The sequence below is a fragment of the Ochotona princeps genome, chromosome 22 (genome assembly GCF_030435755.1).
Source record: "Ochotona princeps isolate mOchPri1 chromosome 22, mOchPri1.hap1, whole genome shotgun sequence".
Lineage (NCBI taxonomy): Eukaryota > Metazoa > Chordata > Mammalia > Lagomorpha > Ochotonidae > Ochotona > Ochotona princeps.
Window position 1 is genome coordinate 20,596,197 of NC_080853.1, and position 27,859 is coordinate 20,624,055.

Genomic DNA, 27,859 nt, shown 5'->3' on the forward strand with positions numbered 1-27,859 from the left:
TCAACATATGAAAAACTTTCAGAAGGTGGAAATGTATGTTATGGATTTCAAATTTTTTTACAACAAAATAAACTCCTTGTAATTCTATTTTCCACAAACTTTTTGAGGTACCTGAATACGTAAGCATTCCTGCAACCACTACTATTTTCTTTCTTTTTTTTTTTTTTTAAAGATTTTTTTATTATTATTATTGGAAAGCCAGATATACAGAGAGGAGGAGAGACAGAGAGGAAGATCTTCCGTCGGGCCGGTGCTGCGCCGATCCGATGCCGGGAACCAGGAACCTCTTCCAGGTCTCCCACACGGGTGCAGTGTCCCAAAGCTTTGGGCCGTCCTCCACTGCTTTCCCAGGCCACAAGCAGGGAGCTGGATGGGAAGTGGAGCTGCCGGGATTAGAACCGGCGCCCATATGGGATCCCGGGGCTTTCAAGGTGAGGACTTTAGCCGCTAGTCCACGCCACCGGGCCCAACCACTACTATTTTCAGGAAATAAATAGTAACATCACCTTGTACCTCTGTAGCCACACCCCTCCCTCATTCTACTGTCTGTCAACAACTCTATGACTACACTTAAGGCTTTTCAGGAATATCATATATCAGGAATATCATATAAATAAAATTATATAGCATGTAAGTTTTTGAAATTGGCTTCTTTCACTCAGTGGAATGTCTTTGGTATTCATTCAAGTTGTTACATGTTACATTTTTCATTTTTCATTGCTGGGTAGTAAGTATTCTCTTGTATGGATATATCACTATATTTTTGACAGATCATTTAAGTTGTTTCCAACTTATAACTACATAAAGCTACATACATTTGTCTATGTACAGTTCTGGTGTGGGTTTAAGTTTTGATCTCTCTAGAAATAGAATTGCTGAGTCACACAATAAGCATATATTAACTTTTAATGCATTACCAAATCATCTTTAGATAGATATTCCAGATACAATACCAGTTGTATCTATTCATTAATGTTTGTTCTAATTTTAGATTGTCATGCAATTCTACGAAATAATACCAGATATATACTGTGTATCAAGTTCCCCCAGTGGTAACATCATACAACATGTTAGTATCACAACCAGGAAACTAGCACTGACACAATCCACCCAACATGTTCAGATATCATCAGTTTACATGCACTTATTTGTGTATATGTATTTAGTTCTATGCAATTTTCTCACATGTGTTGAGGTGAGGTAGGCAGCTACTTCAGGGTTATGAACTTGAAAGCCACTCCCCCACTATCTAGGTGTTCCCTCCTGTCCACCTGTGACTCTCACCTATCACCTGAGAAGCGGCAGTATTGCATTGTTGTGTAACCAATCCCTTCACAAGCCCCTATAAAGGCTCATGATAAGGAGGGGCTCACTGTCTTGGTCCTGTGCTTTCCTTGCTCTGGCACTCCGACTCTTGGCCTCCCCAGTGCCTCTGAGGACAGGTATCCCCTGAGCATGGCCTCTGTGCGTCTGTATTCCTCACCCTCTGTTTACTGCTTGGGTGGGACAATGAAGGTAGTAATGCTAAGATGCTTTGTATTTCTTATTTGTGTACTATCAGGAGAGGTGAGGCCTAGCAGTAGTGGAATGTGGGCAGAGAAGCCAGGGAAAGGTGAATGTCTGCAGCTTTGTAAGTGTGTCCAGGTTATTCATTTCATGTCGGTTAGGATAACTTATATTGTTGGGGAAGCTAGGGCATAGGTCTTCAGCTTAACAGATTGATTCAGGGTAATAACCATTTGTTCCTCTTGGGGATACAATTGATTGGATTGTCATATGGACTTGTGATTTGCTATTTCTAGTGGGCCCTGTTATCACCACGCTTGGTTAATAAAGACTCCTTAATAAGCCTTAGACATGTCTGGTATTATCTCACTGGCACCCCACAACAGTGTGGTTTCTGTGACCATAGAAACAGTCAAGAAACAGAACCACACCATCTCTCAAGGACTGCTGTGCTAACCTTGGTCTGCGAAAGCCAACTTCTTCCCCACCATCCTCCCTAGCCCCTGCAAGCACTAAGCTGTTCTCTATTGCAACAAAAATTGATTTTGAAACTAAAACAAAAAAAATATTTTTCCAAAACAAAATTACTGATTTCTTTGGGATAATTTGGTTTAATACTTGTAATTCTCATTTGTTGCAATTCATATTATAATGAAACAGTCAATCATCTGCTCTCTGATGCTCAGAAAAATTGTTCACCAGCTAACACCACTCCAGATGGGCGTAACGTGAGTAGAGAAGCTCTCTTGCTTTGGGCCAGTTCCTTATGAAAATTTCTGGGAAATGTAGTCTAGATACCAACTAAAAAAAAGCAAAAAATGTTTTTGCCTTAATAAATAGCTCAATTTCTTTAAAGATTTATTTATTTTTATTGCAAAGGCAGATTTACAGAGAGAAGGAGCGACAAAGAGAGAAAAATCTTCCATACCCTGGTTCACTCCCTGAATGACCCACCCTAGTGACCAAAGCTGAACTGATCCTAAGTTAGGAGCCAGAGGCTTCTTTCAGGTCTCTCACAAGGGTGCAGAGTCCCAAGACTTTGGGCCATCCATCCATCACTGATTTCCCAAGCCATAAGCAAGCAGCTCAATGGGAAATGGAGTAGCTGGAACGCAAACAGGCACCCATATAGAATATTGCTTTTCAGGTGGAAAAGCCTGTTGAGCCACTGCATAGGACCTTAATTTTTTTAAAGATTTATTTATTTTTATTTGAAAGGTGGGTTGTACAGAAAGCGAAGGAGAAACAGAGAAAGAGGTTTACCATCCTCTGGTTCACCCCCTAAATGACCGCAACCACCAGAGCTGAGGTGATCCAAAGCTGGGAGCCAGGAGTTTCTTCCTGTCCCTAGCAGGCAGAGGATTAGCTCGCTATGCCACCAGGCCAGCCCTAAGGATCTCAAACTCTCCCCCTGTTAAGTATGCAGTAGCTATATGGATTTCTTTGATTTTGTGCAAAGTATAAAGAAGTTGCTTATATAATTTAGGTGAGCATTAGGAAAGACAAAATATTTGATCAATTATTTTGATGATACAGCATTAGGTTTTTTAGGTAGCAGACCTCAACATTTCACCTGCCTTTTCCAACTACAATTTCCTATCCTGCCACAATTACCCCGCTATATTTCCCCCAGAAAACAATGTGGCAATTTGATTGGAGAATTCACTTTCAAGAACAGAGGGAAAAATTAGCAGTTTTCAAAAACATTGTGGAAATGTGTCATGAAAAAACTATCTATGGATTTCCAAACTTTTTTACACCAAAGTAAATTTACCTTGCCACTGCCAAAATAAGCTTTGAAAAATTATATGCATTCGTAACAAAACTGTGATGATGAGCCCAGAAACAGAAAAATATTTGTTAAAAAAGTAAGATTTGTCAAAGATTTGAAATAATTATTTTTTCTTGTATATTGTAGATATTAACTATTTCTCACCAGACTTGTGTTGCAGAGTCATGGTGTGAGCCAGCCAAGTCACTTTAACATTCTTCTCCTGGAAAAGCCAGCCTGAATAGTAGAGGCTGCCAAGTTCAGCATTACCAAGAAGAGTAGCCAGCAACTCAAGGATGAAAAGGATGATGTGAGCCTCAAGACAGAGGACTTCCGGCCTGGCGTCCAGCCCAGTTTTCCTAAAGAGGATGGGCTCCACCTAACGTGTGAGTGCTTGCTCTCTCATTCAGTCAGTATCTGTCAAGCACCTGCTCTGTATTAGGCCTTGAGGATGGAGCCACAGAAAACCTCAAGTTCCTCCTCTCAGTACATTCTATAAGAATGATACGCACCAAACAGTCAATACAGAATATGTCAGCTGGTAAGTCAGGGCAGCAATAGTAGGTCAAAAGAGAGGGGATGAGGGGATGTGGAAGGGCTAAAAATGGGAAATGGAAAGCCAGTTTCCTGGAAGTAAGGTAATCAAGGAAGGCCTCCCTGAAGCAGTACTACTGGAGCAGACCTGAGGAAGTGGAGGAGTGGCTGAGAGAGTATCCAAAATGTTTAGGCCAAGGGTGCAGGGCAGCTTGATGAGCAGTCACTGAGGTTGGGGAGAGCTACACCAGAGAGGTAACATCAGAGGGCTGCAGTAAGACAAGGACAGATGGCACAAAGTGACGATGGAAAACTATAGCAGAGATTTTTCCTAATTTTTTTCAAGATTTATTTTTTACTCAAAGGGCAGATTTACAGAGAAACAGAAAGATCATGCATCCACTGATTCATTCCTCAAATGGCCACAATGACTGGAGCTGAGCTGACCTGAAGCCAGGATCTTCAGGATCTTAAGACAGGAGCCTCTTCCAGGTCTCCCACATGGATGCAGGGTCCCAAGACTTTGAGCTATGCTCAACTGCTTTCCCAGGCCAACATCAGGGAGCTAGATGGAAAGTGGAACAGCCGGGATGTGAACTGGCACCCATATGGAACACCAGGACTTTCAAAGGGGAGGATTAGCCAATTGAGCCATCGCGCCGGGTCCCTTAATTTTATTTTTATTTATTTCTTTGGAAGAGAATGCCCATCTGCTGGTTTACTCCCTAAATGCTAGGGCTAGGTTGGGGTTAGACCAGGAGCCAGGAATTCATTGAAACATTACTGCAGCCTCCCAAGGGTGGAATCAGGCAAAGTCAGAAGTCAAATCCAGGTAACAGCTGTGGAAAGCAGGCTGAGTCGCAACCACTGGGCTGAAAGGTCCCGAATGTTTTTGAGCAGAGGATGATTAATCGGACAAAGCACATTCAGAAAAAGGGGAGCAGATAAGAAACTAGACCTTCAAAATTAGTTAACTTGCCTAAAGCTGTATGTTGGAAGTGGAAGTGTTAGGAATGAGAAATGGAAATCCGGTTTCCTAGACTTTCGGTCCTGTTTCCCGGTGCTATGGGATGGGAGGCCCGGGGAGAAGACCTCCCAGGAACATTTGACATGTGTTGCAGCTACTCATCCTCCCATCCGATGAGGCACCGTCTTCATATTAAAAGCAAAGACACTTTTATTTCCATTCAGATCCCTTTCCTCCATAGTCTGTGTGCTTGGTTTTCACATGAAACACACCTGCTTCTGAAATTTGGTTTGGGGACTGGAAATTCTGATAAAACCATTTTTTAACATGAGCCACCTGTGAGCCAGGGAAGTGAGAATGGGGTCATCACTCCTATGCTGCAGATGTGAAGGCAGAAGCTCAGAGAGGCGAGGGACCCACACAGCCTGTCCGCAGAACGCTTCCCACCACGCCCCATCGCCTACCCGGAAAGCAGTCTGGCGAGTGCTTTGCTAGGGCCCGGCTCTGGGTAGGGACTCGTGTCTCCTCCCTCGGGAGCGGGCCCTCGGGAGCGAGACACCAACTATCTCTTTAAGAAGGAAAGTGAAGACGGGAGGCTTACGCAGCTGCCGGCGAGCCGCCGACTGGCTCGGCCCCTGCACCCACCTCTCCCTCCCCGCCTCCCTCCCGGCAGCCCCAGCCCCAGCGAACAGCCAGCCAGCCGGCCGCCTCCAGCCGGTCTCCGGAGCGCGTTTTCGCTGCTCCGGCACGGCTGCCCAAGCCATGGACTCTTCCCCAGGTGATGACAAGAACCCCGGGGACCCCCGGGGCCAGCTGCGCCAGCCGCCGCCCAGGGTGCGTCGGGCGGGCAATGGGGGCGCTGGCCGAGCGGAGCAGCAACGGGCAACTGCCCTCCCAACCTCTGGAGGTCGTGGGCAGGCTGCTCTCGTGAGCCAAGGCTCAGCCGCCTGGCGTCCTCCGCCGGTCTTCACCGCCTCCGTCTGTCTCTCTTCCCCGCCACCGCAGGTTGCTGATCGGGGCCAGGCGGCTGCAGCAGCGACTGCAGAGGCGCTGCGCCAAGCAGGGCCGGAGTCGTGCGAGCCGGCGGGACTGCGGAGGGCCAGGGGACTCAGGTGAGGAGGCCGCAGGGCTGTGGGAGGGGTCCCTGTGCTGCTGGGTAGCGGGTGGGCTAGCTTGTTACCCCTCTGCGGTACAATCCCTCCCGGGGCACCGGCGGGGGAGGGGTTAATAGTGACTCATTCTTGCCCTCTCTATCCTTCTACATCCTTCTAGACGCCCACCCCCACCCCTGCCCCACCTCATGAAATTTACTAATTAGAGGATGCTTTTGACAGCAGGGAATATGCCCTAGGTGGGCCATCAGGAGTGTTTTGGGGGACCCTTATTCCAATGTGCTACCTTCTTCAGTATTTTGCGTTTAAGTGCCCTCTTTTTTTCCCCTGTTGTTAAAGCAAGAACACCTGGGGGTGGGAGAAGGATGGGAACCCTAACCCACCTTCAAGGTCAGGTGCCAACCCTTTCCCTCCCTTCCTCTCCTATGGGATGATGGGCCTCAGGGCTCTGCAGTAGATCCAGGAAAAATGCCCGCGTGACTCCTAGAGTCGGAGATCTAAGCCTCAGTCTTTCCCATCTCCTTCCACTGCCAGCAGGGAGCAGAGCTGTTTACAACACCAACCAACCTGGGATGTCTCTTCCTCATCCCTGCAGGCTGCAGGGAGGCCTGGTCACAGGCTGCCTGTTTGTTCAGCCTTTTCTACCCATCTGGAAGTGAGGGCTAGGCTGGGCTGTGCTTGAAAAGCTTCCGAGAAAACCGTGGTTTCTGCAGGACTGAGTGATATAAGGAAATTGCCAGAGATGAGGCTTCCAGACCCTTAACTTGCTAGTTAGCCACAGTAGCCATCTTACAATTCAGGCATGGGTGTGTGTCTGCTCATCTGTCACACACAGGAGTTGGATGAGATGGTCTGCATATCACTGGAGCAGGTCTTTCCTGCCAGGAGGACCCATCCACCTAAAATCTAAATTTAGGTCTATGAAGTAGTTGGGGTTTCCTCCGTTGATTTCAACCCTGAACTTCTCAGTGAAACATTGACCTTGGAAGTGCCATGTCCGTCTTCTAATGATATGACTGCATTCCTTCCCCAAGCTTCAGTTTCCTCATCCATCAACCTGGGAGGAGTGACCCACACTTCTTCCTATATGCTAGGTATATAGTAGGTTCTTGGAGACTTGGAACTTGGAAAATAGACCTGGAGGAGTGAGGATTGGGCTGTTGCTTTGAATTATCTTTCCTCCCCTCCCCCAGCAGTGTCTCTCATACTCCTGCCATGGTGTCCCTGCCAGGGCATAATGAATGCTAGAAAGTTTTGGGTCACCAGGTTCAGGGGCTCACCAGCAAACAGGAGGCACAAACATTTCTGCTGCAAAGGCTGTGACATCATGCTAGCTAACGATGGTTCCAAGGAGACGCAGAGCCTGCCCTGTGTTTGGAAAATCCTGGCGTTCCCTGCGGGAATAGAAGCATTGGAATCTTCTGTGCTGCTGGCAGAGGGAGACCAAGGCTGCCAGATTTCACTCAGATCCCTGGAGCCTCTTTCTCCCGAGGCACCCCCTGAGACAAGGCCATCACGTTCGGGCTACCTGTGTTTTCTGTTCTTTTTTTCTGTTCTTCGTCTTCTCTCAAAGGCTGTCATTGGCAACCTAGCACTTGATCTCTCTGGCTCCAGCATGGGAGGTTCCCTACAGGATGTAGATGACACCTCACTGCTGCGCCCTTTGGGTCCAAAGTGGTTGTCATGTTCATCCCAGTCCCTGCCTAAAATCTCCATTAGACTGTGACCACCACTCAACAGAGGGATTTCCACTGCCTTTTTTTTTTTCTGCTGTGTTTTCAGTCTCTGATAAAGTAGGGGCTCAGTAAATGCTGAATAAATTCAAGGAAATCCTATCCCTAAGCCAGTGAGGTTAGGGAGAAATTGCTGTGTGCTGACAGCATAGGTAAAAGCACTTTAACAAGCAGGTTGTTGATATTATTGCTATCAGTAATACAGTCATTGCCATCGCCAGTGTCTGGCAGATGTGTCACCTGATCTTCAAGGGCTCCTGACTGGCCGGAAGAAGCAAGTGTGCCTGGGAGAGTAGTGTGGCTGACAGGTAGGGATGCCAGTGGTGCTGGCTCGGTTGGATGTGGCTACAGTGGGAGGAGAACCAGGAAGAGATTGAGTCCAGCTGTTACTGTGTTTGATGGAGGTGAGGAAAGCCAGGAGGCCTGGGTCCCTGGTCCCTTTCAACAACTACTTCCTTCTGTGACCTTGGACCCATCAGGCATTCTATGGAATGCCTCATCTATGGAATGCCAGGCCATCATGCATTTTAAATAATCTTTGTAATAAGTAACACCTATTTGAAAGATAAAGAGACTGTGAGGCTTAGCATGATGAAGTGACTTCCCCATGACTGCACAGCTGGAGGTGGTAGAACTGTCGCCTGACACCAGGTCTGTCTGGCTCACAGGATCGTGCTGTTCTTCCGCAGGTTTTGCTGCCTACCTCTGTGCTGTCATGTGAGTTATGTGTGTATTTGCTCACGTGCATAGGAGCAGGATTCAGGAAAGTTATGAAGGACTATGGCAGGAGTCTGGGCACGTCCCCGAAGTGCTGCGGCAGCAGACTTGCTGGGTTGAATTAGAGTGCAAACTGGGACTGAAGAACATTCCTTCTAGAACGTTTTGCTTTGCTGCTCGTGATGGCTGCCCCTTGACCATGGAGAGGCTGGGTCTGAGGGACAGTAATAACAGGCCTGACAGTGTCTTATGTACTGTGCTGCTTTTATTGTTAAATGAAACTTTTTTAAGAGTTATTTTATTTATGTGAAGGACAGGGTTATAGGGATAAACAAAAAGAGAGCTCTTCCCAAATGGCTGCAGTAGTCAGGAGCCTGGAACTGCCTCACACATTTAGGGCCTTCCATGTAGGCAGCAGGGACCCAATCACTTGGATCGTCTTCTGCTGCTTTCCCAGATGCATTAGCAGGAAACTGGATTGGAAGTGAAGCAGCTGGGACTTGAATCTGCATCCCAACATGAAATACTGTGACTGCAAGCAGTGACTTAACCTGATGCACCAAAACACCAGCCCCTACTGTGCTCTGTTGTGTTCAGTTACCCACTTTTCAAAGCATTCCTTTCTGTTGGCAGAATACATACTGCTCCATTTTATAAATGAAAAAGCTTAGACAAAAGGGCAAAGAATCTTGTGCAGCTAATGTGTCATAGAACTTGTTGAATGGTTAGCTGGAAGCATGCTAGATTGGGAGGCAAAAGGGTTGTGTTTGAACTGAGCATTCCTGTTGACTGAATAACCTATGATGAGCCTGTTTCCCTCTGAGAGTTGGCATTTCCATTTCTGAACTATGCTGGAACCACAGCCTGGTGAGTGATGTGTCGGAAGGTAGGAAGTGAAGAGAATTAGCATTGTTATTATTCATATTTGTTAGCATTTGTTATTCTATAGTAGCTAGGCCCTGGGTTAAGTGCATGACTATAGAAAAGAAAAAAGAGGTGACCTGAGCTTTAGGAAGCTCCATCTAATAGAGGGAAATAGTTATATATGGCTGTCAGTATGAAAACTGTCAGGGAACTGTGAAGCACACTCATAGGAGTGTCATGGGACAGAGAGAAAGAGATAGTCTTTCCCATAAAGACAATCTGGAGGGCTTTAGAAAGATGATGTCATTGGCATCTTATTTTCTGCATTGAGTTTGGGAATAACAACAACAACAAAAATAATAAATAATGGTTTTACCCAGCTTAGGACATTTCCTAAAGTTCTATAGACCTGCTGGCTTCTGTCTGCAACTGCCTAGAATGTGTCCATTAGAGACTATCCAGGCTCACCCTGTGGCATAGCTCCAAGGAACTGCTCAGTTAACCCAGGTGGAACAGAAACTTTGCTGTCCTTAGAGGCTTCTAGAAGCAGGATTCTTCCTAATGTAAAACCTGCCTTGTGCCTGTAGTTACCCAGCAGGATTTGTGAGTTCTTACTCCTGTCTATTATAATGTCACTTATCTGGAAGAAGTTCTAGCACCTGAAGGTACTGAAGTATTTATTCAGGATGTCTCAGCAGAACTGGACCATAGCTCAGGACTAACTCGGGTCTCAGGGGGTCTTTTACCATCCAGGCCACCAGGGGCCTAAGGGGCATTTTGCCTTGATGGGCAGCTGGCACTAGTGAAGCTTTGAGGCAAATGAAGCTAAGCATGAGCCAAGAGCCATCAGAGAGGGAGGCCATGTTCCCCAGGCTGCTTTGTGTCTCTGGATAGGCAGATATTTATGAAGTGTTTGTCACATGCTCAACATAGTCCTCTGCATCGAGATGCTGAGCCAACCCAACAGAAGTGCAAGAATCCAGCCCTGGGGAGTCAGCAGACTCAAGGCCTCCTTGCAGATCTGCCAGGAACTCACTGGGTGGCCTGAGGTCAGATCCTTCCCTTTTTCACACCTGCAAAATCAAGTCTGGGCCCACAGTACCCTTCAGTCTCTGGCCGGGCAATAATGCAGCAGCTCTTTCTTCTGTTCTAGAACTTCTTTACAGGGTATGAGGGTCGGAAGGATACAGACAACTGTAACTCGAGGCAGGAGATAAACACAAGAAGCAGGAACAAATTCACAGTGGATGTGCTGGAGGGGAGGGCTTGGGGCAGGCTCAGTTCAAAAGCTGCTTTTCAAAGATTCAATGATGTGGGTACAGATAGAAGCAGTGCTGCTTGCTTTTGGTATTTGAGGGTTGGATTTATATATATATATTTATATTTTTTAATTTTGGGACTGCAGAAACCTGCTGTCACCCCGGGACAACAAGTCTCTATAGCAGAACTGTCCTAGCACATCTGTCCTAGATTGCCCAGCTTTTCATTGTGCCAGATGAGAACATGCAAGTGATGCTAAGAACACTGTTTACCATCATGTAGTAAGAGAAAGAGAATTTAATAGCTCCATCCCCAAATAGAAGAATGTAAGAAAAAGTTGCTGCTTCAAATTGAATTTATTTTCCTTTATGAAAAACTTACTGTACTGTCTGTTTTTTGCTCATGTTTGCTGCAGACAGGTGTCCTTGGGTTTGGCTCTGGAGTCAGGTTGTTATTTCCCCCTCTGTGAAAAGCAAGAGTGATGCTTCCTGTCTTCTGAGATTGGTAGGAGATCTGTATGCCAGAATAAAGCATGCAAAGCAAGGGACTGCAAATACAGTTGTCTATAAAACAAAGCAGATGGGTGGGAAAATGCTTGCAGCAAGAGGCTGCTATTATCCTGCTCCTATCCTTGTCTGCAAGAAGATGGGTCCAACGTTATTAAGGTTTTTGAATTATAGGCAGAGATCTGATATTTGTGACATCTCTTAATTTTTTCAGTGTGGTCAGCCAGGTAACATGAAAGAAAACTTGGAGTGAGAGAGAGCCCTCATCCTGTAGTTCACTCCCCATATACCCACCACAGCCAGCTAGCTCTGGGCCAGGGACAAAGCTGAGAGCCAAGAATTCAATCCAGGTCTCCCATGTGGGTGGCAGGAATCCAACTACTTGATCTATCACCTGGCTACCAAGGTCCACATTCGCAGGAAGTTGGGGTTGGAAACCAGAGCCAGGGATGGAACCCAGGTATTCAAATGTGGGACACGAGTGTCTTGACCACTAGGCTAACTGCCAGCTGGTCACATTTCTTAAATGCACACACTACAATGTGCCAAGTATTAGATGCCAGGTATGTGATGCTTGGTGATCGTCAGCTGGAGCACAGAAGATAGAGAAAAGAAACAAGACTGTGAATGCTGGTAGAGGCCAGAGCAGGCCTGGTCTGCAAGACCAGAGAGTTGGGCTTCATTGTGGCAGCTAATAGTCTTTTGATTCTGAGCCCCTGGCTTCAGAGGCCTCAATTGTGCCATTGCCTTTTTGGCTGTGCTGTCAGGATTGAACCCCTAGGGACCAAGTCTCCAGGCACATCTCTATCCCTTTGAAGCTGGTCCTAGCTGGACGTCCCTGTCACAGGGTCTCTGAAAGCCCAGTCGGCAGCCTCAAAAGAGGGAACTTGGATGATGGCCTGTTCAGCCTGGCACCAAAGCTGCCCCTGTGAGATGGGCACTGGAGAGGCGTCGGCAGCTTCCCTCAGGAAAGGACAAGTCCTATCTTTGAAGGCAGTCCAGCAGGCCTCACAGCCCAACTTCTGTTGTCTCCTGCTTACTTGCAGTGTGGTCAGGATGACAGGTAGACTCTGCATACAGCTGACATGAGACCCTGACAGAGGAAAAACCAGGGTCTGGTGGCAGAGGAAGCCAAGAGCGATCTCAGAACTGGCCCTCAGTGCAGCTTCTGTTGGAAGACATTCAACCAGTATGTAGTGACTGGCCACTCTATGTGCAACCCATATGCACTAAGTGTCTGCTTCATATGCAGACCCCAAGAGGTGGTACCTGCCCTCAGGGAGCTTGTTAGCCTGGTCAGAGGGAAGATGTGTGGCGGGTGCTCAGACCTGGCCTATGGAAATAAGATGGCCAGTTGCCACTTCACTGTGTGCCTTCGAGTGCAAGGTGTGAGCCGTTGCAGCATCCTTTACCAAGGGTGGGTATGCAGAATCAGCCTCTACAGTGCTCAGTCCTGTTCCCGGCACACCATGAGGTCACCACGTTATTGCCAGCATGCAAAACCAGGCAGTGCCAGAAAAAAGGCCAAAACACAGATGGATCCTGAAAGTAAAGCAACAGCAAAACAATTCTGGCCCACTTAGCATATGCTGCCTCGTGTAATAGAAGAGGACACTGAGCCTCAGAAAAGGGAGGCAACTTGTTCAAGGTTGCACAGCTGCTCTGTGGCTGAGCCTACACTGCTTGCTATTAAAGTGATAATCAGTGATTCATGAACAGAAAAAAAGACCTAAAATTTGTTCAAGGCACAGTGGAAGCTGGTATTGAGCTTTTTATAGTTGAGAAAATCAGGACTACTGAAAAGCATGAGCTGGCCCAAAGTTAGACAGTCACAAAGTGGTCAGGGCACTAACTCAGGTGACTAGGACATGTTTTCTCACACCACTGTAGTGATAGAACAATAGTTTTCAGATATTTAAAATGCAGTAATAAAGAGAGGCTGAGCTTCCATATGCTGTGAGCAGATCCCAGATCTGTGCCAGCAGGTGCCAACAAAGGAGGCAAATTTGTCTATGTTCAAGGAAGAGCTTTCTAAAATACAGCATGGTGTGTCTGGAGAGCTAGCTCCTCACCTCTGGACTGCTGCCATAGACCTGGATGTCCTGGGGGAGGGGGGCAGGGATCTGGACATGAGTTGTGTCTGGCAAGTTTTGCAGTCCCGAAGATGTGGAATTCTAGCAGAAGACTGGTCACAGGTGATGCAAGTAGCAGGAAGTGAGTGGTGTTTTCAGGAGAACTATAGAATGACAGTATCCAGGAAAGCTTCCTAGAGGAGGAAAAGAACAGAGAATGCTCCAGTGAACCAGCAGCATAAGGGTAGAGGGAGAAGAGGAGAACTCTAAGATGAGGAGTCCTTGAACATGAGTCCTCCCTCCTGGCTGGCCAGAGTCCGGGCCTCTCAGCAGAGGACAGCTCCCTGTTCTCTCTGGCTCTCTTAACGGTAGAAGTGGAGGCACACACTAAACCCTGCATCTGCCAAAGTTGTCCTAAGGGCCCAGTTTGGCTCCCTGTTACTGCTTATTCACCTCTCTCTTCCTTCAGAAATGGCAGATTTGGGACACTGTGCTTAAGTGGGAGAAGGCTCTCTGTCGGGAAGCAAAGGCATTGGACAGAGGGCATCTGCCTCACAATTTGGAGCACAGAGCTGAGGGTTTAAGGGGGGAAGGCAAGTGTGGTTCAGCTCCACCTACTGAGGTGGCCCTGGGCCTCTTGGCAGCAGCTCTGTGCTCGAGGTAAGCCGCAGCTTCAGAGTCAGGCCAGGCTCATGTCCAGTTTGCCACTTGTTAGCAAAGTGGCAAATCGTGTAACCCCCTGGGCCATTTTCTTCTCCACCAAAGAGTGATGAATTGTCCTTGATAGAGGAAATGGGTTGCTTTGCTACAACGCTTGCAAAAGAGCCCATCACACAGACAACAACCCCATAGGCCTGGCTTCCTCCTGCCTCCTTCCTCCTACTGGCTTCCTTGAGTCTTCTGCCCTTCTAAGTCACCGCTCTTGTCCAGACCAATAACATCTGTACTTTGTGGCAAGGGCTATAGTACCCTCTACCAGCCTCCTGACAGCCCAGCCAGGACAACTCAATTACAGAAAAGGCAACTGATTACAGAGAATTCATACAACTGGTGCATGCAGCCATGGCTGTTGCCTGGAAACTCAGCTACCAAACAGCTGGCACCGGAGCCCAACTTCTGCCCTTCTTTCTATCCTTCTGCTTTCTAATTCTCTTTCTCTCTCATGCTGTTCTCCTTGGCCACCTCTCCCTTCCCAGGTCTTATCTGGACTCTCAACAATCAGATTGCTAGCCCAGGGTTAGTTGGAGTAAGCTGGCCTAGAGCTGGGGAAGGAAGTGTGAGGTGTTTGCAGTCTTCAGGAAAGGCCTGCAGTGATCTTGGACAGGTTCTACCTTAGGACAGCCATGTGCCTTCCATGCCCTTCCTTGCCATTTCAATTATTTTGACTCACCCCTGTGCCTTCTGCCTTGATTTTCTTACTCCTACTACTGTTACAGTCTTCCTGTTTTCATACCCTCCCAAGGTTCAGATTTTCCCCAAAGCTTAAGTGCCATCTTTAAGAGTCTCTCTGCCAAGGCCTCTGGCTCCTTCACAGAGCTGAGACTCCTCGTCACCAAGCTAGGCTCTATGCTCTCAGGGCAGGAAAAGCACCTGACTTCTCTACCCTCTCCTGCTTCCTGCCTTACAGTGATCAACCCCCCTCCCCCCGGGTGGTACCTGGTGCCCAAAATGGAGCTATAGGACAATATAAACTCACTGCTTGATGGCTTTCCTCTGGGGATCCCCTCCCCAATCCACAGGATCTGTACCTACTTGTGGAAAGACCTCAGAGTCCCATGGCATAGCAGGAGACTAGTATGAATGGGAGTCCCAGAGGTCAGCATTCAGATGAAAGTGACTTGGATGGATCCAAGCCTGCACAGCATCAGCCCCCTTACTTATTCTGCTCTCTGAGGGGTCCAGAGAGCACAGGCTGGATTTAGATGCTCTTAAACTGCCCTCTTGGCCTCTGTTATAGACTTGATTTCGGACCATTGGTAGGTCACTTAATTTCTCCACTTGTATCAGCAATAGAAGTCTTCATCCTAATTAATCCCAGCCTCCTGTGAGCAAGGCTGGCATGAGAATTACATGGGGTTAAAACCCCTTATGTGTAGAGCCCTGAGCAGTCAGCAGGCGCTTGTTTCCCTTCTGCTCCTACTTAGAAGGAAAGAACTTGATGTCTTCCATTTTCCTGTGCATCTTCACTTGGCAATGAGCTGCCTTCCCCAGAGCAGCCCAAGGGTGTGGATGTAGACGTAGGGCTTTGAAACGTTCCAATAGTTTCCTGCTCTGAATTTCTGTGATCTACTAAGACTCAGCTCAGATCTCAATTATTAGAAATCAGTTGGGGTTCAACATGGATTTCTGTTTCGCACAGATAAAAGACCAAGTTCCGCTGGAATTGTGAGCTAATGGAAGGTTTTCTTATGAGAGGGAGAGGGCTAGAAATAAAATCAAGCCCAAGAGTCAGGGTTCCTGTAGAGTCTGTAAAGGAAAACTGGTTGAGATTTAGAATATGTGGTTAAATGTGTAGGGTGACTTTTGAGAAGGTTACCTATACCCTGAGTGCCAGAATGAATTTCATAAGGCAAGGGCTGTGTTCATTTCACTTCAGCATCCCAAGTGTCCAATGCAAGCCAGGCACACAGAAAGATTCTTGGAAAATGTTGGTTAAATGACAGGGAATCTTGGAGTCCCTTTCATGTGGAATCCTAGCTTGTGAAACTTTTGGAGTGGCCCTAGATTCTGTGTTGCAGTTTCATAATCTGTGTGTGTGCATTCTCATGTGTGTGAGTATGCATGTGTATGTGCTATGTTCACAGTTTCCTTAGATTCCTATGACTTATGGTTACTACTTACTGCTAATACTTATTGCTAGTCCTCAGTCCTCTCCACCCCCCCCCAGCTTTATTGAAGTGTGATCCATATACACCTATGAAACCATCACTACAATTAAGGTAAAATTATACCATTATCCCTCAAAGTGTCCTTGTGCTTCTTTGTAATTCCTCCCTCTTGAGCTGCCTTCCTTCTCATCCCTGGGCAACAATTGATCTGCTTCTTAATCGCTAGAGATTACTACACATTTTCTAGAAGTTTTTGGAAATGTAATCATCTCTTTTATCATGTGCACTATGGTGGCAGGAGGAGGATTACTGCTGTCTTTCACTAAGCATTATTATTGAGCCCTGTGCCCAGTGCCCAGGGTCTACACCAAAGGGATTTTAATCCCATGCAGTTCTCATGCCGGGAAGCTAGAACTCCATCTACATCTCTAAGATAGTTGGCAAGAGTCCTAGGGCTTGGGCCATCTTCTGTAGCTTTCCAAGCTGCATTAGCAGGCAGCTGAGTCAGAAGTGGAACAACCACCCCTGGAACTAGCAGGCAACAGTGTAACTCCCACTGTACCACAACTCCAGGCCCATAGAATCATCTTCTAATGGACATTTCCCCCTCATTGTTGCTATTGTAAAGAAAGGTCCTGTACACACCTGCTTCCCCATTCTCTTAGGTAAATACCTAGGAGTAGCATGGTAATCATCTTGCAATTATAGGTGTACCTTTTCCAGAAAGTCTGTTTTCAAATTGCTTACCATTTCCGCTCCTGCTGGTATTGTGTGAGATCCAGTTTCTTCACATCCTCACTGGCAGTTGGTGTAGTCAGTCTTTGATTTTATCCATTCTGATGGTGAGCAGGGATGTCTCTTTAGAGCCTCTTCTTGTACTTCCTGATGACTGGCAATACTGAGTACCTTTTTGTACACTCCTTTGCCATTCATGTGTCTTCTTTGGTGAAAGTGTATGCTCACATTTTTTCCCATTTGAAAAAAAAATGGGTTGTTGGTCTTTTTCTTATTGAGTTCTTCATGCATCCCGGATGCAAGTGGTTTATCAAATGTGTGTTTTGTAAATATTTCCTCCTGGTCTGTGACTTGCCCTTGGGAACCCTTTGGAAGTTAAACCTCCAGTGCATCTGAGTGAGAGAGAAAGAATCTGAGGAACAGACAGATTCCTGCCTCTGAACCCAGCTCATCCCCATTACCACCAAGAACTATGCAAGAGTAGCGCTTGGAGCTGCTTAACATTCACTGCTCTCAAGAGCTTCATTTTGCAAACCAAGAGCCTGGATCCTTAAGATCCATGAAGCTTTAGCATCAGAACCCACACAGAAAACTCTGATTTCCCAGAGGAACAGGACCTAGGGCTGCTCCCCCCCCCCGCCCCCATCTCTTTTACCTGTGACCTTGGGAAGTCAGGTAAGGTTTTAGCCTCCATCCCAGCAGCTGTAAGATATGCCTTCCTATGGCAGAGACTAGGGCCCGTCTCTCCTGCTGACCACCCCAGTTCCAAGGTGAGGAGGATGTGCCAGGCCCAGTGCCTCCTGGAGATGGAGGAGGAGAGTCTCTGTATTCCTGAAGGATAGTTCGTCAGGCTCTGTGGGTCACATGAGCTGAAGCAGAGCTCAGTCATCTTCTCCATTGTGCTTGGGGGTATGGGGAGCCAAGAAGGGCATTATTACCTCTTCTGCATAAGCCCTTTCTGAACCTTCCAGAAATGCACATACACACACACATGCTTCTCTGTGTGTGTAGCACAGAAGAGGTGGACAGCTGCAGTCCGCAGGTTTAGATGTGTGTCAGCAGCCTGTGTCATGCTGGTGCTGGGTCTGCTTGCTCTGAAAGGTGCATGGGCAGTGGGGCCTCCTTGAGGCTTCACTAGAGTTTCCACAGGTGACCTGAGATTGGAAGAGAAAGAAGATGCAGAGAATTGAGGAGGTTTCACCAGGCAGAGAACTCCACATTAGGTACTGCATGTGAGTCACTCTCAAAGTAAGCTGAGCGAAGGTGATGGGAAGGAGAGGTAACAGGAGATGAGGAAGGCATGAGTCTGCTCTGTGATGTGGGAGGTGTTCTCTCCATTTTACGGATGGGAAGATTAAAGCCATGAGTGGGTCGAGAGAAGTTGCCTTGAGGCCTGGATGTCAATGGCAGAGGTGAGTCTTCCCACTCCCAAGATTGTGCTCTCTGCTGCACCAGGCTTTGTCCTGAGAGTAAGAGCTATCTTAGGACTCTTAGATGCTTAGCTGGGTTCTCAAGCCCACAATCCCGTGGCTAGACTTCCCATTGCCACTAGATAGAGTTGGAGTATGTATGTTTTCAGCAGGGTTTGTCACCACCCCTGATAAAGACTGGGGGAGCTGAACATGTGGTAGGTGGTGATCAGTGTTCATCTCCCCTGATTTTCCCAGAGGCCAGGGCATCCACATGATTTGTCCTCCTCCTGATTCCCCATAATCCATATCTTCCAAGTCCTGAAGCATCTTCTCTTGAATTTCTCTTGACGCCCTCTCTGTGTCTGTCACCTCCATTTGTCTCCTCTCATTCTCACTTCCATAGCCCTTTTGAAGCCTCATCTCTCACCTGCTCTCCTGGTGCCCCTCCCCATCTCTTCCCAGTCTTTTTTTGGCAGAGCTTGTGAGTCATCTTCTGTGATAAATGCTTAACCACGAACCTAGCAGATGGAAGATCTTTCTGTCTCTCCTTTTCTTTATGGATCTCCCTTTCCAATAAAAATAAATGTATCTTTTTTAAAAAAAATTTTTATTGGAAAGTCAGATATACAGAGAGAGGACAGACAGAGAGGAAGATCTTCCGTTTGTTGATTCACTCCCCAAGTGACCACAATGGCCAGTGCTGAGCCGATCCGAAGCCAGGAGCCTGCATGTGTGCAGGGTCCCAAAGCTTTGGGTTGTCCTCGACTGCTTTCTCAGGCTACAAACAGGGAGCTGGATGGGAATTGGGGCCACCGGGATCAGAACTGGTGTCCATATAGGATCCTAGTGTGTGCAAGTGAAGGACTTCAGCCTCTAGGCTACTGTGCCAGGCCCAAAAATAAATATATCTTTAAAAAAAGAAGAAAAGAAAAAGAAAGAATGTCAGTGTTTCAGAGAGTTAGGTCTTCCATCTCCCCAAATAGCTACAAATAGTACTGGGCCATGTTAAAGCCAAGAGCTTTGTTTGAGTCTCCCACATGGGTGCAGGCGCCCAAGCACTTCTGCTGCTTTTCCCAGGCTGTTAGCACAGATCTGTATTTGAACTGAAACAACTTGGATCAAACCACTGCCCATATCATAGGCAAAACCTCTAGCCATGGCACCAGCTCCCAGGATGATCTCTTGGATGATCCTTGTGTCTGAGTTTGCTCCTTTGCCTCTTAAGATGTTAGCTAAATTCAAGTAGAAATCCAGCTGATATTCACACACTGTGGGTGGGAAAGTCACCTGGCAGCCCAGCCCTACCAGATGGTTGATCAGCAGCACATTTGTGTCTTGTGACCCTATAAACCCATAACCAAGGATCCAGCCTGAAGAAATAAATCTAAATATAGAAAAACAATTATGTACCAATGTACCCATTGTTGGATTAGTTCAACAGAAAGGGGAAGCCACATTTACCACAGTAGACTATAAATATAACACAACTCATAAAACACTTTTTATAAAGACTATGCCATGTGAATAATTCTCTAGCCATGTTAAAATTTCATAAGATACGAGACTAATGTTAGGGCCCAGTGGGTTAAGCCACGACTGCTTACAATGCTGGCATCCAATAGAAGTGCCTGTTCGAGCCCCCGTTATTGTGTCTGGAAAGAGCAGCCGATGATGGTCCCAGCACTTGGCCCCTGTCACCAGATCAGTCAGCTATATTATCTGAGCTCTCATGTTACAGTCATTCTGCCCATTTTGGAACCTGCGGGTGCAGTGCCCAGGCAGTGTCTAGTACACAGAGCTGAGCACACACACAATGCACACATGAGAGTAGTTTGTGTGCCAGACCTACTATGTGCACCGCCATTTATCGGATGGCTGTGTGTGCTAGAGTGATTCTTGATATTTTGTGGCACTGCCAGCCCCTTAGTGTCCATAGGGGGTTGGGTCCAGCACTCCCACTAATACCTGAATCTACAGATATTCAAGTTCTTCACATAAGATGGTGTATGTGCTTATAACTAGTCAGCACATCCTCTTGTATTTTAAATTATGTCTAGATCCCTTATAATGCTTTATTCAATATCGGCACTTTACTATAAACAGTTATTATCCTATATTGTTTGGGAAACAGTGATAAGTAAAGAAAAACTTTCTGCTTTTTTGGGGGGTGGGGGGGTACCCTGTAGCAGCATGGGAGACCCAGAAGAAGTTTCTGGCTCCTGGCTTTGGATCAGTTCAGCCCCAGCCATTGCAGCCACTTCAGGAGTGAACTAGCAGATAGAAGATCTTTCTCTGTAAATCTGGGTTTTTTTCAATAAAAATAAATAAATCTTTAAAAAAAAGGCAGGAAAATGTCCAACCAAGAGCACAGAAGTGTCCAAAGGGCAGAAGAAAAGGACATGTGATTTTTTTTTTGTTTGTTTGTTGTTTTTGTTTTTCGATCGGTTTGTGTGTGTATGTTTTTAAGATTTTTTTTTACTTGAAAGATTTACAGAGAAAGTAGAAGAGAGAGAAAGATCTTCCATCCACTTGTTCACTCCCCAAAAGGCTTCAGCAGGCAGTAGGGGTTAGACTGGTCCAAAGCCAGATGCCAGGAGCTAGGAGCTTCCTCTGGGTCTCCTAGGTGGGTGCAAAGGCCCAAGCACTTGAACCATCTTCCGCTACTCTCCCAGGCACATTAGCAGAAAGCTGAATCAGAATTAGAACAGCTGAGGCTTGAACCAGAGCCCATATGAATACTGTCACCACAGGCAGCTTAGCCTGGTATGCCATGGCACTGTCCCCAGGACACTTGTTTTCAGTGTGTGTGTTGAGACAAGGCAGGGCCTTATTTCGTCTTAGCCAGGGTCATACACTTGAACAGCAACTCCGGTTTTTCACCACGTTGCACTTGCCCATGATCGCCTGTGAAACTGCTGCAAGTATTGATATTTAGCAAGTAGATAGGTTCCCAGATCCAGAATCCAAGAAAAGTGGGGACTGATGGTGATGTTTTCTCCTTTTCTGAGGGGAGCTTTCAGGATTTGGGGGTGTTGATGTAATAAATGGGGTTTTCTGAGTTTGTCGATGTCATTTGCTATAGCAGCCAGAATCAGTTCTGAGCTTTACTGTCCGTGTAATCACTTGCTTTCCCTGTGTCATTAACCTGTAGACCCTGAGCTTCCTCCCAGTGGTCCATGGGAGGAGTGCCCCCTAACCTATGGGAGGGTGTGAAGATGAATTGAGAGAATGAATGGGGAGGACCTGGAAGGTGTGTGACATGCCATGGATGCTGATAAAATGGCAACTTTAAAACTTTCCTTCTTCCCCTGAAGTTCCACTGACTGAGTTTTGCAGTTCAGTCTCTGCTAGATCCTAGGAACTCAAAGGAGTGAAACCCTTGCAGGTATAAGCTAGCAGGAGACAAGCCCCCTCAAGAGGTCACTGGGTGGGAGGGACAATCATAGAAGAAACATAGCACCACAAAGCTGGTTTTACTTGCTAAGAAATCCACACTTACCATGGTAGCGACATTGCCCTATTGAAGGCAGACTCATTTATTCTTAATCATTCAGCAATATTTATTGAGACTCTATAGCATACTGGGCTCCCATCTAGGTACTGGGGACTAAATAAGGAGCAAAATGGGCACATAGCCTCCCCTTTGCAGGTCTTATCTAAGGACAATAAAGGAATGGATAGAGGTGCAACGGCCCTGAGGTGGGAATGTGCAAGGTCACCAGGGCAGGAGGAATGAGGATGAAGAGGAAATGAGATTGAATAAACATATACAGGACTTGACATGAGCAGGAGTAGACGTCAGTTTTTCCTCCAAGATGGGATCCAGTGGGGGTATTTGGACTCAGCAGTGATGTGATCCAACAGTGATGTGATCTGATACTCTGGTACCAAAGATGCTCTGGCTGTTGTGTGGATGGTAGGGGTTAGGGAAACTGTTGTATCATTCAAGAGTGGGACAGTGGTGGCTTGGACAGGAGAAGAAGGAGGTATAGGAAGGAAAAGGCCCTTCTGACAGATGTGAGCATTGGCCCAACCAACCAACCACAATCCTGTCCCGCTAGTGGCATTGTTATTAACTCCAACGGAGAAAGCTGCAGAAAAACAGATGTTTGAGGGAAAGATCAGAAATGTGTGTTTTAGATATGTTAAAGAGTTATTTAGGAGATAGTTATTGGTTTGCCAGACATTTGTTTTAAGATTAACTGACTGATTTAGTTGAAAGTCAGATTTATAGAGAAAGTAAAGAGAGAGAGAGAATCTTTCATCTTCTGGTTCACTCCTCAAATAGCCCAAGTGGCTAGAGCTCAATCAGTCCAAAGCCAAGAGCTTGTTCCGGGTCTCCCACGTGGGTATAGGGTCCCAAGCACTTGGGCCATCGTCTTCTGTTTTCCCAGGAACATTAGCAAGGAACTTAATCAGAAGTGGAGCAGCTGAGACTCCAACAGGTGTTGATATGGCATGCTGGCACCACAGGTGGAGGCTTAAGCTACTAACCATGACACTAGCCCCTGGGTTGTGATTTTTTTTTCTTTTCTTCCTTTTATGTTTTTACATTTTTCTTTGCCAGTAGACCTAAAAAGAGATAAAATGATTCTATGGTCAGGAACCTCTGAGATGATTATAATTTGGGTTATATTTATACTTCAGCTTTTGGACTGAGAGAATGTATATGGATACCACTAAGAGTAAGAATAGATTTTGGTGGCTGAATGATGACTGACATTCCTAAAGGATTTCCTGTATCAGGTCCTTGATGGGCGTTTAGCACACATTATGGTCAAAGATGGAACAGGAATCAGCCCCGTTGAGCAACAAGGAGGCTGAAGCCAAGAGAAGCAAAGTGGCATCCCCTTGGCATGAATATAGCAGGTGGTGGCTAGAGTTCAAACCTGGGCATATTTGATCTCTGGGCTCAGAGTCAAGAGTGGTCACCATTACACCACAGAGCCTGTCCCAAGCATATTTGATCTCAAAGCCATGACTTCTTTCTGTTAGCTTAACTGCTCTCTCAACAAAAGGGAAAAACTCAATTTGAGACAAAAGAATTTTAAAATAAGATGGAGATGATTCTAGAATCTCTCCTGGAAAGCATAAGAAAGTGTTCGCTTTGGTAAATTGAAGAAGTGAGATAGCCTCTCCAGGGAGAGAAGGCTGCTTGGGAAAAGGGTCTATGAATCACCCACCAAGCTCTGGCCAGCCTAGGCCTTGCTGACTGATCTTTCTGAAGGTGAAGGAATTCAGCAGACATAGGAAATGCTGGTGGCAGTCAGCTGGACAGGGATCCGCTGCTGAGGCTGGTGGGTAGCTGGCAGCTGAAGGGAGGGAGGGAGGATTCAGCCGTGAGGCAAGCAGGGCTCCTGGCCACTGGTAGGGAGTGGCTTGGACCAGCTGCCTGGCATTTCCCTCTGTGCTGAGCCCCAGGAGCCGTGGGAAGATGGATGAGACCTGGCTTCTAACAGGCTTCCTGAACCCAGAGTGAGTGGTGGGGTCAGTCAGTTGGCTCACCTTTCAGCCTTCCATAGCTCACACTGGAGTCTTTGGCAAGTCCTGCCTGGGCTTTCTGCTCAGAAGTGGCAGTTGATCTACACTGTCATGAAATTATAGGAGAAAGGGGAATGGAGAGAGCTGAGTTTTTGTAGTCCCCTGGAGTGGATTCCCAGGAAGCATGGAGCCCCTGAGTGCAAGGGAACTGTGGCTCCAGACAGAGTACCTCACACCCCCCAGGCTCTTCGGCCTCTGGGTTTGTGGTTCATGAGCCCTCCACTCCCACAAGTACAGCACGCAGGGCCACTCAGGGGAGTCCTCAGGGCACTGTCTTTCCTCCACCTTGGCAGGATCTTGGCAGGCTCCCAAGGCATGCTCTTCCTCCCCTGTGGCAAATCCCAGGCAGAAATACTTGGTGGTCATTTTAGGGAGCTTTTTATTTCCAAGTCTGCTTCTTGGTCTCCCCTCAGTGTGAAAACAGCAGGACAAGGACTAATTTCCCTTTTTGCATCAACAACCAGGAAGCTCAGAATCCAATCTGAACCTTTTTGTTGCCTTCTCTTTGTGTCTGTGTGATCTTCCTCTTCCGGAGGGGTTGGGGGGGGGGGTTGCTATGGTATCAATGCATAGTTTGCTGCAGGTTATTTATGAACTGCCTTGAAGTTGACAGCCTTTTTTTCTGTCTTGTCCTGAGGTTTTCCTGCACTTGAAAAACTACCCTTGGGTCTTGAACTTTTGAAAGTAGAGGTGGGAGTAGTGGTGCTGAGAGCTCATCTCTGTAGTCAGGGGTCCAGCCCTCAGCCCAGGCTCTGCTCTCCACCTGCTAGGCATGTTCTCTATAAAATGCTGCAAAACCCTTTCCATTCTAGGATTGTGAGATTATGTTTGCCCTTTTGAGTATTGAGTGAGATATGAAAAGAAAGGAGATTCCCTCAGGGTAGTGCCAGTCTCCCCATCTTTCTGCAAATGTTAAAGGAGAGTGTGGGGAGAACAGGGCTGAGGCTTGACAGCTCTATCTATCAGGCATCCCTGGGAAGCACGGGCTGCGGCCAAGGTTGCTAAAGGGCCTCCATCTGTCAGGAGCCACTTGCCAGCAGACAACCACCAAGCTGGAGCTGGCAACCCTCCCTGGTTGTCTCAAGAGCAGCGGTCTTACAGCAGCTGGGATGGCAGAGAGATGGGAACCCAGCAGTGGGAGTGGGGAGCCTGCCCAGCATTGCTTTGGAGGGCCAACCAAGCTGTAAATGTGACAAAGGGTGCTCCATAGTCAGCTCCTGGGCATGTGCTGACCCCCTGGGCTGATAGACAGAGACCCTTCCTGAGGAAGTGATTGGTCTATGGTCTAATTTTCTAATAACTGCTCCTAGTCCTGAAGTTGGATCTCAAAGAGACCAGTTGTGCCAAGAGCATGATAACCGTAGAATACACAAAGTAGCTGAGACTTCATAAGATCCATGGTCCAAGGTGACTGAGAGAGACCATGTGACATGGCCGGAGATGGCAGGGGTCTCTCTGTGGTGGACTTCCCCAGCAATGAGCTAGGATGATTCTTATAATGAGGGCATCTTTGCCCCCAAGGGCTGATTTTAGGAGAAAAGGAGATGCCTTATGCTGCAGGGGGAGAAGGTCTGTAAAGAATTTCTTTCCAAATGACTCTCTGCTGTGCCCACCCTGGTATCTGTGATGTCCTGCTTCAGGAAAACCCAAGGAGCCCAGGATGCAGGGCTGCATGTTCCCTCATGGGTTTTTCCTCGTATGCAGCATGAGGATGCATGTCCCAGGTATACTGTGTTATGAGACCTTCGTGATGTAGTAGAATCTCAGGATCTTCCACCTGAGTGCAGCCATGGGTGACTGCTGTCGCCTCTGTGCCTCCAGGTTTCCCACAGATAGAACGTAACAGTCTTCTCCTTGCCTCTCTCTGCAGAGGGAGTGGGGACCCTTTTCTATGCCAAGGGTGGTATAGCTATTTCTAACATCATTTTCAGGCCAAACAAAATTATCAACTTAAAAACTAGCCTGCTATAAATTTTTAGAGTTTTGAGTCCCACCTGCTGCTGTTGCCTTGGCATGACCAGACCAAAGATTTCACAAGCCTTCTATGGTCCCAGGCCAGATGGTCCCCAGCCTTGCTTACAGGGACACTGTGAGGATCTGGGAACATTGCGGTTATGCAATGACCTCACATGGCCATCCCTAGTCTCCTCGTTCCTCCAGGCTGACCCTGGGTTGGGAGCCCCAGGAAAGCATAGGAAGCCCAGAACCTGGAGTAAGGCCCTGAGGGAGGGGCCCTTGTTCTGGCTTACATTTACCACAACTTTATGGGCCAGTCACTTACAATGAGTATTGTATGAATTTTTAAAAAATTTTGCATGGTAGGTGTTTGGTGCAGTTTTAGTTAAGTACCTGCATCCCATGTTGCAGAGCCTAGATTCACATCCCTGCTCTGCTTCTAATTCCAGATTCCTACAGATGCATGCCCTAGGAGGCCGTGATGAGGGTTCAAGTACCTGGGTCACTAACACCTATGTGAAAGACCTGGATGGAGTTCCTAACTCCTGACTTCTGGCTTCAGCTTGGCCCAGCCCTGGCTGTTGTGGCCTTTTGGGGAATGAGTGAGCAGAAGGAAGATCTCTCTCTCTGCATGTCTATGTCAATCAATTTCTTTCTCTTTCTTCCTTTCAAATAAATTAAATAACTAAATATTTAGTCTTTGAAATAAAGCTCACATATGATATAATTAACTCTTTTAGGAAGTACAATTCAAATGTTTTAAATATGTTCACAAAACTGGGGAGCCATCAACACCATGTAGTTCCAAAATATCTTCATCATCCCCAAAAAGAAACCCTGTTCCCAATAGTAGTTATCCCCTATATGTTTCCCCTAATCCTTGACAATTTCTAATATGCTTAACTTTTTCAGCCCTTTTTAAAAAGATGCATTTAATTGCTTATTTATTTATTTGAAAAACACAATTAGAAATAGAGAGGGGCAGGAGAGACTGAGAGACATAGAAATTTTCCCTCTTCTATTTCACTCCCCAAATGGCTGCAGTGGCCAGAGCTGAACCAGTCTAAAGCCAGGAGCTTCATCTGGGTCTCCCACATGAGTAAATGAGCCCAAATTCTTGGACCATCCTCCACTGCATTCTCAGGCACATTAGCAGGAAAGTTGGCCAGAAGTGAAGTAGCTGAAACTTGAGCCGGTGCCCATTTGGGATGCTGCTGCCACAGGTGGCAGTTTTACCAACTATACCACAACACCAGCCCTAGCTTAATTTCCACATGAATAGAGCCATACAGAACATAGTCTTTGGTGTCAACTTTCAGTTAGCATGATATTTTCAAGGTCCATCTTTGCCACAGCCTGTGTGAGTACTACATCCCTTCTTTTGACCAATTAATACTTCATTGCCTGGTTAGGTTACATGGTGCTTATCTATTCCCCTGTGAATGGACAGCTGACTTGTGTCTCCTTTTTGGCTGTTCAACACTCCAATGTATGCTTTTGTTTGAATACCTGCTTTCCTCCAGGGGAGATCAAGAGCTAGCAGTGGAATTGCTGATTCATAGTGTAACACCATAAGAAGGCATTCCAGTGTCTTCCACAGCAGCTTCACTGTTTTGCCCTGCCACCGACAGTGCACGAGAGAGCTCCCATTTCTCCATGTCCTTGACAACACTTGGTAGTGTCCAGCTTTCTCTTTATAACCATCCAGGTGAATGCAGAATAAGGTCTCATTATGGAAAACATGCATCACATAGATTTTTTAACATGTAAACCCTTTTGTATGAAGTAGTCTTTCTTCAAACTTCTTGAAGGTAGGACAGATGCAAGAGGAGCCTGGGCAAGGAAGCACAAGCCCAGAGGCAAGTCCTCCTAGCTGGCCCCCAGGCTCCATGTTCTCTGAGCTCTGCATCGGAGCCTACTCACCAGAAACATCCGGTAGCAGCTACCTCAGCACTCCAGCCTGTCTTGGTTGCCTTGGCAACCCCTAGCAGCATTTGCCCACATTGCTGATCCACCCAGCTGCTGTGTTGGGGTTCTTACTGCAGGAAGGGATCGAGGGCTCCTATCTGTGGTTCCAGCTCTGAAAGTGGCTCAGGCAGCAAACAGAAATGGAGCTGGGGAACAGCCTCCACTGCCTGCCCTTACCAAATCAGGGAAGGAAGTGCCTGGCTTTGGCCAGAGGTATGGCACACAGAGGAGGTGGTAGAGTTGGTGGAGGGTTTGCTCAGCAACACTTCGTGATAGCTCTCCTGGCTCTGATCCCGTAAAACTTCAAGCATGGCTGCTGGCGTGCTCCCAGGAAGTCCTTCCCTTCCCACTTCTCTCTGACTTAGCAGTTCAGCAGT

The 27,859-nt window shown here is 47.0% G+C and overlaps 1 protein-coding gene across 4 annotated transcripts in view; it reads left to right on the forward strand.

Annotated features, from left to right (window-relative positions):
• Nucleotides 1-5,306: 5,306 nt before the first annotated feature.
• Nucleotides 5,307-27,859, forward strand: part of SNPH (syntaphilin) — a 39,218-nt gene continuing 16,665 nt past the window's right edge. For 2 of the 4 annotated variants that reach the window (XM_058679438.1, XM_004585691.2), the window contains exons 1-2: nucleotides 5,307-5,556; nucleotides 5,784-5,890. The gene's annotated coding sequence lies outside the window, so the exon portion shown is untranslated. Of the gene's footprint in view, nucleotides 5,557-5,783; nucleotides 5,891-13,511; nucleotides 13,703-27,859 lie in introns of those variants that run through there. The other 2 variants (XM_012927238.2, XM_058679437.1) reach the window with 2 other exon arrangements.